Raw genomic sequence first — 6,941 nt, 5'->3', positions numbered from 1 at the left:
TAATTAATTTAAATTTAAATTATCAAAATTTGATTTAATTGCCTTAATAAAATAGTTTTTGAAATATAAAATCTTGAACAATTGAGATTTAATCCTATCCTCCAATTACTTAAATTTTAAATTATACACAATGCTTTGAAAATGTGATCATAGACCTTTTAGGCCATATTTCATAACCGTGATTATAGATTCCTTTAGGTCACACAATAAAATTGTGACTATAAACACCTTTTAGATCACTGTTTTATAAAACTGTGACAATAGACCTTTTAAGGCCACTCTTTAAAATCATGACCATAGACCCTTTTTTAGGTTATCGTTTAATAAAACCGTGACTATAGACTTTTTTAGGTCACTCTTTAAAACCGTGACTATAGATCTCTTTATGTCACGCTTTGAAGCCGACGACCTTTACGTCAAACTTCATGGCTGTGACCATAGATCCCTTTAGGTCACGCATTAAAACTGTGGCCATAAATCGTTTTAGGTCACTGTTTTATAAAACCATAACTATAGACCCTTTTAGGTCACTCTTTAAAACCGTGACTATAGATCTCTTTAGGTCACACTTCGAAGCCATGATGAAAGACCTTTTAGGTCACACTTCATAACCGTGACCATAGATCTCTTTACGTCATGCATTAAAACCGTGGCTATAGACCCCCTTTTAGGTCTCCGTTTTATAAAATCGTTACTATAGACCCTTTTAAGTCACTCGTTAATTAAAACCGTGACCATAGATCTCTTTAGATTACACTTCGAAATCGTGATGATAGACTCTTTAGGTCACACTTCATAACCGTGACCATGGATCCCTTTAGGTCACGAATTAAAATTGTAGTAAATATCCTTTTTGGCCCCTGTCATTTTTGAAAATTGACAAGTCGCTTCTCAACGTTTAAAAAATGACAAATCGGCCCTGTCTATTTCTTTCGTTAGACAAATTGGCCCTTGTCTATTTCTTGTGTTAGACACATCAACCCTATCTATTGGCCACAGAAGGATCGATATGTCTAACGGAAGAAAAAGATAGGGGCCGATTCGTCATTTTTTAAAGGTTAGGGGGCAGCAATTGTCAATTTTCAAAAAGGACAAGGGATGAAAAAGATATTTACTCATTAAAACTGTGGCCATAAACCACGTTTAAGTCATTATTTTATAAAATTATGGCTATAGACTTTTTTAGGTCACTCTTTAAAACTGTGAATATAGACCTCTTTAGGCTACTACTTAAAAATGTGACAATAAATTTTTATAGGTCACCTTTTTTAAAAATTTCCGTGACTATAGATGCTTTTTGGTCACGTTTCTTAATCGTGACAGTCGATAGTGTGACCTAAAATTTAAAATAATTTTATTTATAAAATGTCACCCCTTAAAACTGTGATCATAGACATTTATGATGACGGTTTTTAAAAAAGAATGACCAAAGATTTTTTTTAGTTCATGGTCAAAAATCGTAATCATATAGATGGCTTTAGGTCACCGTTCTCAAACGTGAACAAAAAAACTGTGACATAAAGTTTAAAAGATAGTGTCAAGAATGCAAATTTATAGATTTTTAGTTATTGGAACCTAAACTCGAAAAAATAGTAGAAAAATAAGAAGATATAGTAGTTTTCTCAAGTTTATGCCTTAAAAATTATTATGATTGTGTAAAGGAAAGTTAGAAGAACCTTTTAATCGAAACAGATCTTTGATTAGAATTCTGAATTGATAGAAATTCAAGAAAATGATCAAGAAGACAGATAGGATTTTGTTAAGGTTTTTTCTTGTCTTTTCTATATAATTTCACCTTCTTCTTTTTATGAAGAAAAGAATTTAAATGAATTAAATTGGGGACTACGAACCCTTTAAGTGGGCGAGGAACAATTTTCACCCATGTTTATAAGTAGGGAACAAATTCTAAAGATATATATTTTAGTTCGAGTTGAAAAATTTTTTTAGTCTGTTTTTCCTGTCTATTTTATCATTGACTGTACTAAGTTGCCCAAGATATGATTAGTTATTTACTTAGCATAAGAACTCATTTTTTAAAAAATATACTTTTGTGCTTAAAATAATTTTTTAAATTTAAAATTTATGAACTAATTTTTTAACAGAAAACTTTAATCGATCCTAATTGAAATTAAAGAATTAGTTAATAAACTTGCGAATTCTTACAAAAAGAATTATCCAACATATATGATTTTTTATTCTTTACAAGCACGACAAAGACGACATAGACGAAAAATCTCAATTGTTAATGTAACATCAAGAAGTATTTTTTCAGTCCTGAGGTGTTAGATAAAAATTAAAATCGTTGTTGACTTTTTTTTTAATTAATATCATCCTCAACGTTATAAAACGTTATAAAAGTATATTTTTTACTCTAAAAAGATAAATTTACCTTTAAAAAAATTATAAAATTTAAAATAAAAAAATTAAACAAAATTCCACCACCATTATGAGTTTCCAATTCCCACTATCATTGTCCTTCGCCTCCACTTCATCTCTATTTTTTTATCTTCATCATCATCCACCACTGTTCAACCTCATTCATTTATCAATAAATCAGTGAATCTCACCCACCCATCACCACATGCACCCAGTCACCCATACCTCTACCTTCATCCCGCTGTTACTCTCTTACTACCAAATGCAACCCACAAACTCCTTCTCACAATCCACCAACACTACAACAACAAGAATAGAAGAAAAGACAGAAAAAAAACAACAACAATAATTAATTTATTTAACGACAATTTTCTTCTGTTAACAATAACAACAATCACAATAATTAATTTATTCATTATTCATTCCAATTAATGGTTAAAAAAGGAAAACAATGCACAACACACAGACTAGGGGGAGGGGGCTTAGGGCTTATGGAGGATGTGGTTGAGCGCGACGCAGAGAAGGACTACCTTCGCATGGTTCTTGACGTCGTCTTCTGCGGTGAGGAGGCACTGACATACAGTTGCTTCGTCTGGGGGAATGGACAGCAAGGAGTCGGGGTTGTGCGATATAATGACGGGGCTCGAAACTCTGTTCGTAGGACTGTGGTCGTCATCGCCGCGAAGAGGTTTGGAAAACATGTGGCACTTGTTCGACGGTGCTCGGGAATCCCTTCATGGTGGATATGGTCGTTGTCGTCGGCGAGTCGAGAGACATCGACTTGCTGCGAATGGAAGCTCTTCAACACCGATTGGAAGACGATGATGCAGCTGCGTAGGTGAGAGAGATGAGAGGATGTTGATAACAGAGGATTATTAGGAATTGATGATGGGTGGGATGGAGTTTAATTTTTATTTTATTTTATAATTTTTAATTTTATAGTCTATTGTTTATAAAAATAAATTTATCTTTTTAAAATAAAAAAAATAATTTTATAATATTTTATAATATTAAAAATAATATTAATAAAAAAAATTTGAAAACAATTTTAATTTTAACCTAAAAACTAACCCTAACATCAACCTAGTCTTGTATGTAGAAAAATATAATGAGCAGGTTCTTTCGTAATAGATATGTATTTTGATCAAATAAAATTTATCTTTAAGTAACAATATTTTACATGTAAGAAAGTCTAAGGAGCTAATGTTACATGCTTAGATTAATCTAAAAAGTTTTTAAGATATATAATTCGACTATGTTATATATATATATATATATATATATATATATATATATATATATATATATATATATATATATACTAAAATTAATCATTTAAATCAGTTATTAATATAAAATATATATTAAAAAATAATATATATTAATAATTAATTTTAATAAATAATTTTAGTGTACCGACACTTTTGTATATAATTGGGTATATATACTAGATATGGTGGTAAGTGGCAGGATCAGTTGGAAGGCTTTGCTTCTTAATTATATTGTGAGACAAAGTTAAGGCCACAATAATTAATAACCAACAGCTTACATTTGCCAAGTGTTAATATTTTAGCCTTTTGACTTAATAGTCAAATCATACCAAATAAAAAAGATGGCAATAAGGTCCCACGAGTGCAAATCTTTCATCAAAAGATAATAGGTGGCTAATAGGTGGCATTACTTAATTAAGCCGCGCAAATGGATTGTCTGCATTTGTCAGTGAAGTAGTTAGCATTTAGCAAACCAATTTCAGTTAATCAGTAATTAATTTATTAATTTATTTAAATAAATATTAAAAATTTAAATTTTATTTTTTATATATAATAATTTATAATTAATAAAAAATTTTAAATATAATTTTAATTTACGATAAATTAATTTTTGACCTCTATTCGAAAATACCGTCGAAACAAAAAAAGGTTAGCATTTAGCAATGTTGGTGGAAGCTAGGCACGTGTATCAATAATATGGGCTTCAAGGCCCAATGATAACATCAATGACATAAATATTTGGTCAACTGCAGCCGAGGCCTGGGTTAGATGGCCACTTTGTGTGCCTCCCATAGAGCTGCACCGGGTTCAAGTCCTCATGGAGGAATATAGAACCATTTATTATGTGTACTCCCATGTAGTGTGAGTGAGTGAGTTGTGTGGGTGTGTAATACATGGGTGTATGAATGTAATGCCCAGGATTGGGGTTGTCCAATCCACTTGACAAAAAAAAAAATATTTGGTCAACTTTCTTGGTTGACAGAGGAATGAACAGTTTGCTCAACAAAAGTGGGTCAGCATATATGAAGTGGTTTGTTATACTTTGGGGCAATGTATATTTATAGCATCATTTTGAAGCATAGACCCCCTTTTTATTTTTAATATTGGGGTTGTAATGGTATTTTTCAATATGTAAAAATTTAGTATATATATATATTTTGTAGATATCATAAATTTGAGTCAGATTTATGACTTTAGATTTATGATTTTTAAATTTTTTGTTGATATTATAAAATTGAGAGTTAAATTTGTAATTTTTATTTTTTTTAAAAAATTATAAATTTGAGAGTCAAATTTATATTACAATATTAAAAATCTTTTTTAAAGATTCGGATTTTTTTATTTGTTTGAAAACGAAAAATAATTTATCTCACCACAAGTCAAATTTTTTAATTTGTGTATTTTAAAAATCTGATCCTTTTCTCTTAATTTTTTAAATCTAAAAATTCGATTTGTTATTTAAAATTAAAAAAAATTAAATTTATATAAAAAATATACCATTTCATTTTAATACTGAATTATCCATAATTTTTTTTCATTTCTAAAACAATTAGCCGCATAGACCGCCAGATCCCCCATTGCCAATTTGCCATGGCATAAAATTATTGCTATTTAATTTATTAAAAGTTTAATTATTTTATTAATTTCTATAAGTTTGTGAAATTTTTAATTAGATTTTTATACGATTTTTTTTTTAGTTAAGTCTTTGTACTATTTTTTTTAATTGAGTTTTTACATTTTTTTATTTAAATTTCTACACTTATTTTTTTTAGTTGGATCTCTATATAATTAAGTTAATTATTATCAAAATAAACCTAATTAAAAAAAAATTTGGTGCGAAAACCTAATTAAAAATATATATATATATATATATATATATATATATATATATAAACTAAATTAAAAATTTTACAAAATTATAAAAATAATTAAACATTTATTAAATAAAGAAAACACTGTAAATATGATGTATCTTGTGAAACATTATTCACTGATCCGGATCTCATCTATTATCATGAAAAGAGATGTATATTGATCTTATTTAAATAATTTATCCAAACTTATATATTCTGTAAACATCATAATTCAGTCACCGAATATTTATGTATATTTTTACATATCATTTCATCCCTTTTAGTAAAATTTAACCATCCAAATAATAAAATATTTTATAATGAAATAATCAAAATTTTTACAAGAGTATAATCAAATTTTTTATTAATATAAAAAATTAACCACCACTAACTATATTTTTATATTTTTATTCGTATTGATTATAAATATAAATATAAGTTGATTATAAGTATATGAACCAAATTTAATTATATTATCTATAATATTTAGTTATATTCCTTATAATAATGGCTGATTAAGGATTTATTTTTGTGTTTATATATATAGTATTATTATAATTTTCCTTTATATATTAGTGACTTTTAAATATTTTCAATAGTGCCTTGTTAGGATTTTGACAAGTGTTCTATTAGGATTTTTGATTTTGTTTCCTTCTAAGGTGTTTTATCTCTTCCACATCTCTCTCTTTTTCCTAAACCCTTTTTTTTTAGATACAGTGGATAGTGCGTTGAAGGCAATCTAAAAAAAGTTTGAAAAGTTTACAATGAGAGTTACGGGACACAATCAATTTTAATTCTTTTTTGATAATGAGTTAGATGTTCTTAAAATTGAAAAAGGATATTTAATTATGGTTGTTCAACGATTTTGTATTTTATGTGCGTAAATGAAATGATTCAGATCGAAAAGAGAATTTGAAGGTTAAATTTATTCTAATTTAGTCTTCTAAGATAGCTTAAAACATTAAAAGTAGGGAGAAAATTACGTAAAAAATTTAGAAAGATTCTTAATATTGTGTTAGGAAAAAAGAAATCCAGCATTATAAAAGTTTCTAAATTCTGATTGATCGTGAGAAAAGATTGGGGCATATAGGAAGCACTGATACGATATGAGATACGGACACGATATGATACGGATGCATCGACACGTTCTTTTTATAAAAAATTGGATACGATACGTTTATGATACGTTGCGAATTAAAATTTAAATAATATATTAAATTAATAAAATATCATATTGTAAATATAAGAGTAAATATAATTGCATCAAAAAGTCTTAAAATTATGCAATTATTAAAAAAATAAAAAATTTTAATCTACTCTTGTCATCTCGCTAACAGAAAATGTATCAATTTCTTCTCCTCCAAATCCATCATCTATAAACACCACAGCTTCTATTATCTGCAAACATCACGCACCACACAATGTAGTTTTTCAGTTCGTC

Source organism: Arachis hypogaea, chromosome 1 (assembly GCF_003086295.3).
Source record: "Arachis hypogaea cultivar Tifrunner chromosome 1, arahy.Tifrunner.gnm2.J5K5, whole genome shotgun sequence".
Classification (NCBI taxonomy): Eukaryota; Viridiplantae; Streptophyta; class Magnoliopsida; order Fabales; family Fabaceae; genus Arachis; species Arachis hypogaea.
Note: the sequence above shows the minus strand (reverse complement) of the source record.